Source organism: Lactuca virosa, chromosome 3 (genome assembly GCF_052849685.1).
Source record: "Lactuca virosa cultivar CGN04683 chromosome 3, Lactuca_virosa_CGN04683_v6, whole genome shotgun sequence".
In the NCBI taxonomy this organism is placed as follows: Eukaryota; Viridiplantae; Streptophyta; class Magnoliopsida; order Asterales; family Asteraceae; genus Lactuca; species Lactuca virosa.
This window is the reverse complement of record NC_136428.1, coordinates 39,849,289-39,863,798: the sequence shown is the minus strand read 5'-3', so window position 1 is coordinate 39,863,798 and position 14,510 is coordinate 39,849,289.

Sequence of the window (14,510 nt, the reverse complement as noted above, 5' to 3'; positions counted from 1 at the left end):
ATCTAACACTCATAACAAGGTTTAACGGGGCTTAAAAACATTGCATTTCGAGGCTAAACACTCACAAAGGGCGCAAACAGAGTCTCTCTAAATCTCTCTCAATCTATCTCTCTCTCCCAAATCTCTCTCGAAATCTCTTTCAAACTTTTTATAATCATTCGGGGCATCCCGACCCATAACTTAGTCGAACACCACTCGAAACGGGAAGATTTCTTGGAAAACAGCCATATAGGGCTGAAACTAGCTATAAGAACCGAAACTAGCTGTAAGAACCGAAACTAGCTATAAGAACCGAAACTAGCTGTAAGAACTAAAACCCTAGGGACTGAACCCTTAGGAACCGAAACCCAAGAAAACCGAAGTCATGTGAACCGAACCTGCCTCTTGAACCGAAACCTCTAGGACCGAATATGCATGGGACCGAAGCTGCTTAAAGGACCGAAACTAACCTTAATGGACCGAACCCTCGGATCTCGGTTCCATCCTACTTTCGGTTCCCTTCTGACGAGTTCGCCTGTGAGCTTCTCGGACAGAGCCTCCTCTCGGTTCTCACGGACCAAACTTCGCAGATTCGCCTCTAAAACCCAATTTTCGACCACTTTCGCATTTTAAGCTCGTTTTTCATGATTTTCGCGTGGGTTTTTCATCCAAACTTATATTTAGACATATAAGACCCTGTATATTCATATTTTAATCACATTTTGAGGGAAACCTTTAGCTAAAGAATAATATCTTTTGTGCAAGATATTGGCTTTGAGTGTTGACTTCCCCATAAAGTAATGACACAAGCTATCTCCCATACCCACTCCATGACATCTTCTTGTCACTATTCACCTATAGCTAGTCAACTATTTGTACTTTCACCACCCCTCTCCAGCAACATACATTAATCAAGGCCTGGGAAGAACCCTTATCTCTCCTCCAAGATATTCTCTTTTTCATAAAAAACAAACCCATTTCTCTCTCTCACTTTCCCTCTCTAAACTCGAGATTTCAAGGTTGTTCTTGAGCATTCTCCTCCATTATTGGTAAGTATCTTCATCCTACACTTGAATACTCTGCACTCCTTCACTCAAATCATGAATCTCTTACACAAATATCGTCATATTTGTGCCTACAATCTTCAAATCTTCAAGCACCTCCCAAGTGTTCTTGACTTGGAAATCTCTCCTCTTCCACATTCATCTAAGGAAATCACTCAAGGTGAGTTTATAACCCTACATTTTTATGTTTTCTTCGAGTTTTAGGGGGGGAATACAAGTTAATACACCAAAAACTTAACTAAACTAAAACATCAGCTTTCATCAGGAAAGTTTAGTTCCATTCACGGACTGTTTTGAACATCTTAAACTTTTTAGTTTTCAAAACTGTACAAGGTGCAAATAGTTTAGGTTTATACCTTTCTAATGACTACTTGCACATGTTTATACGGTTTTTCTACAATTTATGGCGATTTTTACAAAACTGTCTATCATTTCAGAAACAACTTCGGACCAGTCTGTGAAATTGAACATTTTCACACACGTTAGAGACTTCTAAAAATCATAATAAAGATTCTGAATAAACTAGATACATTTTCTAAACTCTCAGAGTTTACAGATTCAGTTTTTGGCCTCGTATGATTTTCCTGTGATTTTTCTAAAACTGTGCAGTAAAGCGAAAAGCTAGTTTAACAACTTACAATATTTACAACACTTTGTAACATGTTGAGCAAAGTGTATGACAATAAGTTTCTAAATGTTGAATGTATTTCTTGTTAGTTTAACACCATAAATAGAAATTAGTCATTCATGATAAGAGTTTTCATTCACTTTGAACACGTATAATAAACTATAATAGGTATAGTTTATGGACTTTACACTTCAAACATACTACATAAGAAAGGGATTACTTCCATCACAGAAAAGGTTTTACAGTCAAACCACACATAAAATCGTTAACGTAAGTTGTGAGACAATTATTCAATTGTACTCTTAGAGTACGGGTTAAAATTCATGTAAGTTGTAACCAGAGTCTCTTGTAGGGAGAGCGTGATAATTGTATATAGATCTATATTGGGATTGACACCCCACACCTTGCTGCTAGCTACAACAGGACCTGCAGGTCTACGGGTGACAAAAGTCATAACATTTTGATGTCTGAAAAACGTTGTAGCAGGTTCATTCAGTTATAGTATGGTTATAACGACTCACATAGGGAGTTAACAACACTTAAAGTTTACGGGAAATTGTACTTTAAAAAGGGGTTTTATCTATTTAAAACTACATACTTCGTTACAATTACGAAACACACCCATACATTCGGTCTTGGGACTTAAGACTACATAACATTTTATAAGGGAAATATTGGATTTTTCTTGAGTATACACTACATTTACAAACAAAGGTTTTCAAACACTACATCCAAAAGCTTATGAACTCTCCAACTTAATTGTTGACACTCTTTCAAAACTACTTGTATTCTCAGGAAACCGGTGAAACATGTAACCAACTGCTTTTGAGGATGGGACGCAAGACATCAATTAATACATTTTTGTCATCATAATGTAATTGATTTTGGAACATGTAATTCATACTATGGTGTAACTTTTTCAATTATATTTATGATGGTTGTGTTTGCTTTGGTCACTATTATACTCGTTGTTATGATACTATACATGATGTCATTCCCACCCCCAGACGTTTCCGCCATCCTTGGTTTGGGGGTGTGACATGATGAGAACTCGAGTTTTTTTCATGGGGTCCTTAATCGGAAGAGACGACAAACTGCGATCCATGGTCTGTTAATTGATGGGGTGTGGGTAGATAACCCTACTTTGGTTAAAAAAGGGTTCCATGAGTACTATAAGGATGTTTTCTCGGATCAAAAGCATTGGAGGCCTAAGACTAATGCTAGTAATTTTAGTACTTTATCTTCAATGCAGGTGAATTTCTTAAATTCGCCTGGGAAGAGATTAAAAGAGCGGTTTGGGATTGTGGATCGTCAAAGGCCCCAAGGCCGGATGGCCTCACTTTTGGATTTCTTAAGCGTTTTTGGGATCTTATAGCAGGTGATGTTGAGGCATTTATTTCACATTTCTTCCATCATTCCTGTATTCCAAAGGGGTGTAATGCCTCTTTTTTCACTATTATTCCAAAAATCAGAGACCCCAAGACTGCAAAAGATTTTAGACCTATTAGTCTAATTGGTTGCTAATATAAAATTATTGGTAAACTCTTAGCTAATAGATTGGCGAAAGTTATTGATAGTGTCGTTAGTATAGAACAGTCTGCTTTTATTAAAGGTAGACAAATATTAGATGGTCCCTTTCTTCTAAATGAAGTGGCTGCCTGGAGCAAGACCTCTCGAAATCCTTTGATGTTATTTAAGGTGGATTTTGAAAAAGCTTATGATTCTTTGTCTTGGGATTATCTTTTGGAGATTATGATGATTATGGGATTTGGGGAGATATGGTGTGGCTGGATTAAGGAGTTATTATGTACTGCTAGGGCCTCAGTTTTGGTTAATGGTTCTCCGACTGATGAATTTCAAATTCATCATGGTTTACGACAAGGCGATCATTTATCTCCTTTTCTTTTCATCTTGGCTATGGAAGGCCTCCATGCTGCTTTGGTTAGGGCCCGTTCAGCTAATGCTTTTAGGGGGATTTCGATCTCAGGGGTCGATATTTCACATCTTTTTTATGCGGATGACGTCATGTTGATTTCTTCTTGGGTTCCAAAGAATGTAAAATGTCTTATTCGTATTCTTCGGTGTTTCTACATGGCGTCTGGGATGAAAATTAATTTGCTTAAAAGTAAGTTGATTGGTGTGTGAGTTCCTTTTATAGAGATCTCTAGTGTTGCAGAAAGAATTGGATGTGCTGCCTCTAAGTTGCCTTTTTCTCATCTTGGTGTTCCGGTAGGGCAGTCGATGAATCGTGTTGCTGCTTGGTCTCCTATCCTTGAGCGTTTCCGGAGTAGATTGTCGGGTTGGAAAGCTAAGACTCTTTCGGTTGGAGATCGTCTCACTTTGGTGAATTTTGTTTTGGGATCGCTAGGGAGTTATATGATGTCTATTTTTCTTTCTCCTATCTCGGTTTTGGCTTCTTTGGAGGCCTTGAGAGCTAGATTTTTTTGGTGAGCAGACTTAGAAGAGAGAAGGATGCACTGGGTTAGATGGGATAAAGTTTTAGCGTCCAGAGAGAATGGTGGTTTGGGGATTGGGAGTTTGATTTCTTTTAATAGAGCCATGGTTTTTCGTTGGTGGTATAGATTTTTCCATAATCCCCGTCTTCTGTGGGTCCGTTTCATAAAATCTACGTTTGGTTCTGATGGTGGTTGTAGATCATTTACCCCTCGGGGTTCAGGTGGTAGCCCTTGGAATGGGGTCCTTCGCATGTTGATTCATTTGAGAGAAAAGAATATAGATCTCCAATTCTTTTGTCCTATTAAGGTTAGGGACGGGAATCCTACTTCTTTTTGGCATGATGTTTGGTTGGGTGATGAGCCATTGTGTTTTATATTTCCTAGAGTTTTTTCTCTGGATAATTTTAGACATGATTATGTTAGTGATCGGTTATCTAGGGGATGGGATCATAATACTCTTAGGCGTATTCCTAAAGGAGGAGCAGAGCGGGAGCAATGGGATAATTTGATGTCTCAATTGCAGGGTTGCGAGCTTCGGTCCGTTCCTGATAGGTTGGGATGGACTATCGATTCTTCAGATTTTTTCTCTGTCTCTTCGGCCCGGAGTTATTTGGATGGCATTATGATTACTTCGGGAGGTCCCACCACCCGGTGGAATAATTGGATTCCAATTAAGATAAACATTCTTATTTGGAGGATCAGGCTTCGCAGTATTCCTACTCGAGAGTGTTTATCCCTTAGGGGTATTATGGTGGACTCGATTACTTGTCCCATATGTTCTCATAATATGGAGACTATTGACCATATTTTTGCAGGATGTGCTGAGTTGATTGTTTTATGGTCTCGTATTGCTATTTGGTAGGGTTTACAACTTCCAAACCAAATTTCTGTTGAGTCTCTTATTTTGTGGTTGGATGTTATTTCCATTAGACCTGCGCAGCGAAAGGCCTTTGATGCTGTGGTTTCTACTTGCTTTTGGTGTATATGGCATTTTAGAAATTCCTTGATTTTTAGAGCAGATACCCTTAGGAAATCTCTTCTTTTTGATGATGTAGTTTACAGGTCTTTCTTTTGGATTTCTAATAGGTGTTCTAAAGCTAAGATTAGCTGGAGTTCTTGGCTTCATAATCCTATTTCTGCTACAATTACTTTGTAATGTTTCCTTTCTAGCTTCTTGCTAGTTTAAAAAAATCCCGCTGTTCAAAAAAAAGACCACAAAAAATAAAATATAATACTTCGAAATTACCACAAAAAATTGATTTGTATGGGGATGCCATTGCTATAAATTGGTAGATTTCATTAAAGTAGGGTGCTTTAATAAACAAACGGATGAAAGTTCATTGCTATTTCTTGCATTTAACCATTTCTATATCATATAAAGTTATGTTTTTATTTATCCTTCTCATATAAAAAAATAATTGATAGTTTTGGAACCTTTTGTATTTTAATACAACAAAAATCAACCTTGTTGTGGAGAATTGGAAGAATATTCTTGGTGGTTTAATTTGCAGGATTTTTTTTAATTCTAATCTCGTTGTTCTTGCTATCTCTTGTTTATTTTTCCTTTTGAATTAGTTTTGTTGATCCATAGGTCATTGCAAGGTTTAATGAAATCGTCACAAGGCCTTTGATGGAGGGTGCTTTGGACACGTTCAATAAATATTGAATGTCAGAGAAAAAATGTTGATGTATGTATTATTCACCTTATCTATAACTAAGGCTAAATTACATGTTCGTAATGTCATTGGATTACCCTTTTCATGCTACTGGGATTATTGACTAACATTATTAGGTGGTGTGGGTTGCTGGTTGTTTTGAGATTGGTTTAGTTGCTGAAAAGTCAGGTAAATAAAATGCAGTCTTGTGTATAGGAAATGTGGTATGTAATATCTTACATGACAATGAAGTCTACATTACATATTTTGCTTTGTGATTTCATAGGTAAGCTAATGGTGTTGCAAATTCATCTGCATATGTGGTTCTTTCTGCTGGCCTTAATTCAGGTTGTTTTTAACATCTTCATAGTTTGGTGTTCTTTCTCACATTTGTATTATTTTCTCTAACTAATTTATTCACTTTATATTGTTGCAGGTGTTCCCTGTATATTTGGAGTCTTGACATGTGAAGACATGTATTAGGTATATTTTAATAATTAGGTTAACTATCACATTTCTAATTATTATCTTTTTATTTTATATAAACAAGTTGTAAAACATTTGTTGTTCTAGGCCTTGAATCGTGTTAGTGATAAAGCATGGAATAAGGGGCTATGAGGCTAGCTTTTACTGTTCTAAGTTTCTTTGACTGATAGATTTGTCAAGTAAAAAAAGTGAAATTTTTTAATTAAAGTTGTATAAATGTATTGCAGATTGAGATGACATCTTTGTTTGGACATCAACTGAAGGGTAATCGATTAATGTTTTGCAACACTTTTTCATCCACATTCTTCAAAGGATCATGAGAATGCAAAGACAATTGTTGTAGAAAGAAACCGGAAGAGTTGAATATTTTTTTGGTTTTCTTTTTGTGTAATTTGCTGGAAAGTTGTGTTATTGTTAAGGTTTTGTTGAGTAGGTGACGTATGTCTGCATAATAAATAAGATTGAGCCAAGTGGAAAAGTGGAAAATAAATTTCCCCCAACTTTTTCATTTTAATAATTTACTATTGACTAGTTCCATGATAGTTATTTAAACGGGGGTTAAATACAAAAATAGCAAAAAAATCAATGACGAGTTTTTATGGTCACTAGTTGGATAAATCAGTGACGACTTTTTCTGGTCACTAGTTAGATAAATCAATGACGACTTTTATGGTCACTAATTTGAGAAGTCGGTGACGACTTTTTATGGTCACTAATTGGATAAGCCAGTGACGACTTTTTATGGTCACTAATTAGGTAAAACAGGGACGACTTTTATAGATTAGTGACAACATTTAGTAACGAAACGGGTTGTCACAGATTTAGTGACCATTATATTTTAGTCACCGTTTAGTGACCATTTCATATTTTCGTCACTAATCAGTTTTTTTGTGACGGACCTATAGTGACGACCCAAAGTTTGGTCACTAAATCACTTAGTGACGAACCCTTCTATTGTTCGTGACCATTTCGTTTTCGTCACTAATCGACTTTTTTTTTTGTAGTGGATGTAATGTTAAACCAATTAACCAATAAATCAACGATTTGAAAAGCGCACCTAGGATGGTGGTGTTTGGTAGATATAGGAAAAACTTCCGGCGATTAAAGATGGGGCTATATGCGGTTCTGATCATAAGGACTAGAGGCTACTGCAAGACGATCAAGAAGAGAACGTGTTAGCGATAATTCTTGCGTTTCTTAGAAAAATAGGTTTTTTTTTTAAAAAAAATTAAATAAAACTACATTTACTTTGTAATTATGTTTTAGACTACTCCGTTTAAGTAAATACTTTTTCAAATTATTCTGATTATGTAAAAAACTCCATTCCACATATGCTCCCCTAGATTTTAAAATTTTACCTATGAACTTTGTAGAATTAGGGGGTGGTGTTGATGGAATTCATAGTCTGTAAATTTTACCTATGATGGATTTTCACTTTGGGTTTTAGATCGAGCACCACCACCAGTGGTAATCTCTGCTTCCGTCATGTGTCGCCACCGCCAATTGGCGTTTGGCCGGTGGTTTCGACGTTAGACGGGTACAGGAGATTGTACATGGTTGGTGTGAGACCGATTTTGAGTCGACTTAAGAGGAGGAGAATCAATGGTGAATCTTAGGTGGAGCACTATTTGTCCTTGTTTTGTGTGGAGTGTTACGAGAGGTTGTTGGTTGATGGTGGAGGAGGAAGAGTCGTCAATACTTATGTGGGGATGTTTATCGGAGGTGGGGAGCATTCTATTAATTATTGAGACGAAAGATAACTGAGGAAAATGACGGGGAGAGGTGGGTTGGTAGAGATATTTAAAAAAAAAATTAAAGATGCTAAACCAAATAAAAAAATTAAAAAAATATATTAATAGCAAAATAGTTTTTATGACCAGATGGATGAAATATACAAGTTTTAAACAAGCGAACAATGGTCCAATTTAATTTTTAAAAAAATATAGATTAATTATACATTTTGGGAGACCATTCGTGTAATTTTACTTATAAAGTAAAAACTTTTATTACCAAAAGTGGTAGAACAAGTCCAGAAGAATGAAGTTTTGACATGGGACCCCTGGAGTTGTGGCTCCCGCCTCCATGACCATGACCATGACCACATTATTTTGGTTCCATGCTTGAAAGCAAGGTGAATTGTGATCCCATCTCCCCATACCAAATACAAGTGGAATGGGACGTTGCACTTGCATGAACCTGTTCTTTTTTATTAATTAATTTACCAAATGTAATTAATTTCATTTTATTGTGTGAAGGTGCAAGTCATTGGGTGATTGCTTTCTGTTCTTATCTAAAGGCTTAAACACATGGGTACCTACCTTGATGATAAGTGATTAGACAAGTGTACATGCATGTCCCATGAATGATGTGTTTTGGACCAATCTAAACCTTGAATACTTTCAGTTGGATGTATGTATGGGCCAACAACCCCTCCCTCCTTTTCTCCTCCCCCCCCCCACCCCCCCCCCCCCCCCCCAAAAAAAAAAAAAAAAAAACAAAATTAAAAAAATAATAATAAACAACCTTTGAAAGATACTATAACGATAAAAAAAATAAATAAATAAAAGTACTATTCTTATTATGCTTAATTGAGACTTTGAGTTACATATATTTAATAGAAATGAGTTAGTCATATACAACTATACTAGTATCATTTGTATGAGTTTTATTGGAATTGTTTAACGGGTAAATTGCATATAAAAGTTATGATGTTTTTTATAAAAAATCAAAATTGATTTGTTTAATTTTTTATTTCAATTTAGTCATTAAGTTTTCTAATTTTTTATAATGTTGATTATTTGATCGGTCAATCCGGTTAACGGTTGATGTGTCAATCTTTAGTGATGTGACATGATATCATGACTATCCGGTAATGTGTATCGTTTTTCCAAATTAGTCTCGCAGATACATATAATTCAGAAGAATATGTGAGTGATTCATACACAACATCTCTTTCCTTTATCGAGGGTTCTACCAATTGACATCTTTCCAAAAATAATTCAAAGTCAATTTCTTGATTTGTATCTTTAATTTTTAGCTCTGAAGCAGGAAAGATTCTTTGCTTTTCTACACTACATTCTGGACGGAAAGGAGATGGTTGTTGAACATCTTCCTAGGCCCCTTCCATTGTACTCTTCCCTTCTTCTTCGTTGAGTTGACATGATGAAAATTTTCATTTTTTTTTCTATTGTGACATTAGATTTTAATTTTTTTTTCAATTTTGACCCTTTCATTTGTTGTTCCTAATTGAACATCATTTTTCCATTTTCGTTCAATGTTGACCATTTTCCATTTGAAACCATATAAATAATTTTTTTACATTTGAAACCATATAAATATATTTTTTTATATTTAAAAACCTTATTTTTTTTGTTTAAATATAAGGTTTACATTCAAACCATAACTAGTGATAAGGCTCGTGTACTGCACGTGTCAGATTTTTTTTGTTTATGTTTTGTGGCTCACGAAAGTAGGGCGCTATAATGTCATCTAAACACAAAGCAATTGGATACTGTTGTAATTGGATATATTGAATAAAGTATATTGTCCTAATATAAGAAATGAAAGTAGAATGCCTCGATAAGAAAAAACAAAAAATACAGTATTGTAGTAAAAAGAAATGAAAGTAGAATGCTATACTAAACATATAAATGAGTGTACGTTGCTATTTTTTTTTTTTGCATTTAACGCTTTTGACTGATAGTCAAAGCATTTCAAGTCGAAATAAAATGTTACAATTTTCATCTGATCGTTTACTACTTTCATTTCTAATCCGAGTATAAAGAGCATACAACTTACATTAAATGGAAACACCAGCGACACCCAACATGAGAACATACATGAGAATGGGAAAAAAGAATACATCAACTAAATTTCCCATTCTTGCACATTTGTTGTATGCATGAGTAAATAGTTGTCTTTTTTTTTGACTTGGTAACACCCGATCGTTGCAGGTGTATTTCTTTCCTTCATTGTAAAGTTTGAAAGATGGTGACGTTTGGTCCTACGCAGGGTATAGGGTAGTCTCCTACGCATCATGTAGGAGGGTATATGGATATGACACTTAAATGATATACGCAGGGCGTAGATCAAGTTACACAGCACGTAGCTGTCCAGAACCAAAACCCTAATATTGGGGTTTTGAGCCCTATTTAAAGGCTCTAACTCCCTTGAGGCCCTTCCATCCTCAGCCTCCATCCTCCCAAACGGACCCTTTAAAACCCTAATCCCCATCGGTGTGTTTTTGAGCCTTGAGAGTGTTTTATGTTCACTTTTGAAGGAAGAAGAAAGTTGTGGAATTACTTGGAAGCTCAAATCAGCTTGGATCCAGAAGTTTCATTCCATCAACCGTCTCCAAAAGGTATAAAGTTCCCATCTTGATGTGTTTTTATGCTAGATCTAGTTTTTCTTTAGGTTTTCATGTTTTTGTCCCTATAACTATGGTGTATATGAGTATGAGCTACTCCAAACCATTGGAGTGTCATTTCCAGACATTTTTAGGTTTGATAAGTCATAAAAATGAGAGCTAGGTCACTCTCATCCATCCATGCATGAGTTATGGAGCATTGGGTGACTTTTTGGACTTAGATTATGATTTCGTGCCATTGGTATGCATGTAGATAGATAAAGTCTGAGACTTTATCCATTAAGACGTTTGTAAGAATGGAGATCTGTATGTTGGAAGGGATATTGGTGTGAGTTAATGACTTAATGATTAAGTTAGGGTTTCAGGGGTTACGCAGTGCGTAAGTTCCTTTACGCGTGGCGTAGCTCCATTTTCCCCCGTTTTTCCACCTTAGGCTCTACCATGGGCGTAAACCGGTTGAAAGTTGACTTTTGAATTTTTTGACCGTTAACCGTTTACTTTGAGCAAGTTTGACTTTAGGTCAAATGGAGCATTTTGAGCTGTAGATTGAGACTTGGTCCCTGTTTTCTGTATGGTGACCTTTAGAGCCGATATTTGGATCTGTGATCAGTTCAACTATCTTCTAGACTTCATGAGTTATCCTCATTGTACTCGTGGGTCGAAGGCACCAATGTCAGCCCACTTGGTTGTGTTATGTATCCTTATGTATATGATGTTGCTATGTTGTATTGATCTATTAGATTAGTAGATCTGTAAGATTTATTGTATGCTGGTTATTGTTTATCTGTTGCATATATCGACATAGTACGGTTGGGTTGAGGCGATATTGCTTTGTGTTGTAGGCCAACAAACCCGGGCAATCCAGTCGTGAGACTGTGGGCCAAGGAAATCCAGTCGGGAGACTATGGGCTTGGGAAAATCCAGTCGGGAGACTGTGGGCCCAGGGGCAATCTAGTTTTATAATGTGGGCTCGATGAGCATGTAATTTTTATGTTCTGTTGTGTGTGGTATTTTGAGGAAACTCATTAAGCTTTGGCTTACAGTTGTTGGTTTCATGGTTTCAGCCTTTCAGGTATATCAGATGATCGGGGCAAGACAAAGGCGTGGTCGTATACATGCTCCTGCTGATATATGTTTTGAGAGATTTTTGATACTCTGATTTTATGACTATGTTTTGGGATGTTACATTTAATGGGTCAATCCAATAAGCTATACATGCAGGTTTCTTTTTTACCTAAAACATAAAGTCAAGCTTTCCCCCATTGAGTCGATCTTTTTTATTATAACATTATACTATTAGTTCAGTCTATATATTTATAACATTGTCCTTTCAATTATCTTCTTATTAGGACATTATCATTTGAAAAATCTACCCAATTTTGTATAAGGAGAAATTGCTATAATTGGGTAGATTTTTCAAAGTACAAAAATAAAAGTAAGATGTTATATTAGATTGATTAATAAAACTTCTCAACCATAATATTTCTTGCATTTAACATTTAACCCTTTACCTTTTCCTTCCATTTCCTCAAATTTGTTGTATTATTCTCAGATACATTTACAACATTGGCATTGTACGTCTTCAATACTCTACCCCAAAGAAGGCTGCCTGCTTTTTGTCCAGTGTCTTATTTCAAAATTATTTTTTGAAAAAAAAATTATTGATAATTTAAAAAATCCTTACCTAGAAAAACATTGGCGTTTTTGTGTCCTTAAATCCACAAAAGACACCTTCAATGGCAAGTGAATGTACAGCTGCAGGAGCAACAAGTGTTCTAAGTTTCAGAAACCGTTGTGCCAAAATACGCATAAGTGAAGCCTAGTTAACCAATCAAATATATGAAAGGGTTATTTCAGCAAATTCACAATAATCTATATAAAACTTGTAATAAATATGAACTTAAAGAGTTTTTCACTCACAACAACATAGATTTGCTCTTGTATTAGAAAACACCAATCAAACTTGTCAGATATACCAAATCAAAGACGTATTGAGAACTACGTGTTTGTTTTCCATCGCCATAATCTGTCATTGGTTGCTTGCGAATAGCCTACAAAATATAACTATTTGGCTAAAGATTTTTTTTACTAATGAGGACGTGTAATGAACGATAAGTGATATTTTATTATATATTAAATGGTCATAATAAATTTAAAAAAAAAATGGTTAGGTGTGTAGAAACATATAGCAAAAATGTGCAATAGGAAAGGGGAAAAACATTATAGAATCTAAAACTATTTATCAAATGTAACTAAGTTTCAAATAAATGTATAAAAATAAATTTGGAAATATTTCATAAAAAAGAGTTGGACTAAATTCTGGAAAACTATATGATGTCTATTAAAAGGTAGTTGCAGCAATGGTCCTTTAATTTAATTTACATAAATGGTCCATGTGTAATGGCATCGAAAAGAAAGGGGTATTCATACTTTAATAAAAACAAAAATTAATATACTTAACGAAAACTAATGGCATATATGAATCCAAGACTTAAAATAAATAGAAATTAACTTTAACAATTAACGAAAAAGTGATGGTAAAGTACCGAGATATGAAAAGTGGCAAAGCATCATATATAATTTGAAAATCCCATTACAAATGATCACGTATAAGTCTAAAATTTCACTACAAATATCGAGATGTGGCAAAGCATGACATTTTTGCACTCTTTTTAAAGGAAACATTATCTTTACTATTATATAAAGCATTTTAGATATTTCTTGAAATTTAAGAGGTACCACACCTACTACATCATTTACAACAAAATTATGCTTACCTTTCGATACTACATTTATGTTTCAGAAATTAAATCAAAAAATTAAACAATATTTTCTATTTTTCTGCTCTGTTCCTCTATATCCGCATTTTCTCTCAAACAAATAGCCAAAACCCTAATTTTAGGCCGACATCGCACCTCATCCACCCGACTCATCGTCCTCACTACCATCGGCTCTCCAACCTCACACCACCTGCAGTAGGGATGAGATTTAGAACCGGAAAACCGGACCGGAACAAGAATCGGACCGGAACCGGAACCGTTAGAACCGGAATATATAGAACCGGTTCCGGTTCCGGGTTTAAAAATTGGCTTTATTCGGGTTCCGGGAAATCCGGGTTTGGGTCCATTGGATCCAGGTAAACCGGGTCTAAAAACCGGAACCGGTGTTCGGAACCGGAACCACTTTTAGGACCGGAACCGGTTTTTGTGAAACGTTTAAAAGATGCATATCTCATTCGTTTCAACTCTGATTGACATGCAGTTTTTTCCAACATGTACTTTAGAGTTTGTACATGACTTTAGACTATAAATTTCCCATTTTTAGTTTTATATTCATTGACTTACAGTCCCCCAAAGTTGAGATATCAAAGCTGAAAGTTTTTAGTTTTTCAGTTTTTTTGTATTCGGTGAAAGTTTTAAAACATGCATATCTAATTCGTTTGAAGTCGGATTGACATGTGGTTTTTTCCAACTTGTAGTTTACAGTTTGTACATGAGTTTATACTATAATTTTGTCATTTTTGGTTTAACATTCAATGATTTACAGTCCTCCGAAGTCGGGATATCAAAACTGAAAATTTTCAATTTTTCAACTATTTGTTTTTGTACTTTGTATTATGTGAAAATGTTAACAGATGCATATCTCATTCGTTTAAAGTCGGATTGACATGCGGTTTTTTACAGAGTGTATTTTAGAGTTTGTACATGATTTTAGACTATAATTTTGTTAATTTTGGTTTCACATTCAATGAGTTACAGTCCCCCAAAGTCGGGATATCAATATGAAATTTTTCAAAGTTCAACCCACTAAGTAGTAAGTAATTACCAAAAAATTCCGGTTTTTCCGGATTTTCCGGTTCTAAACCCACTTTATCCG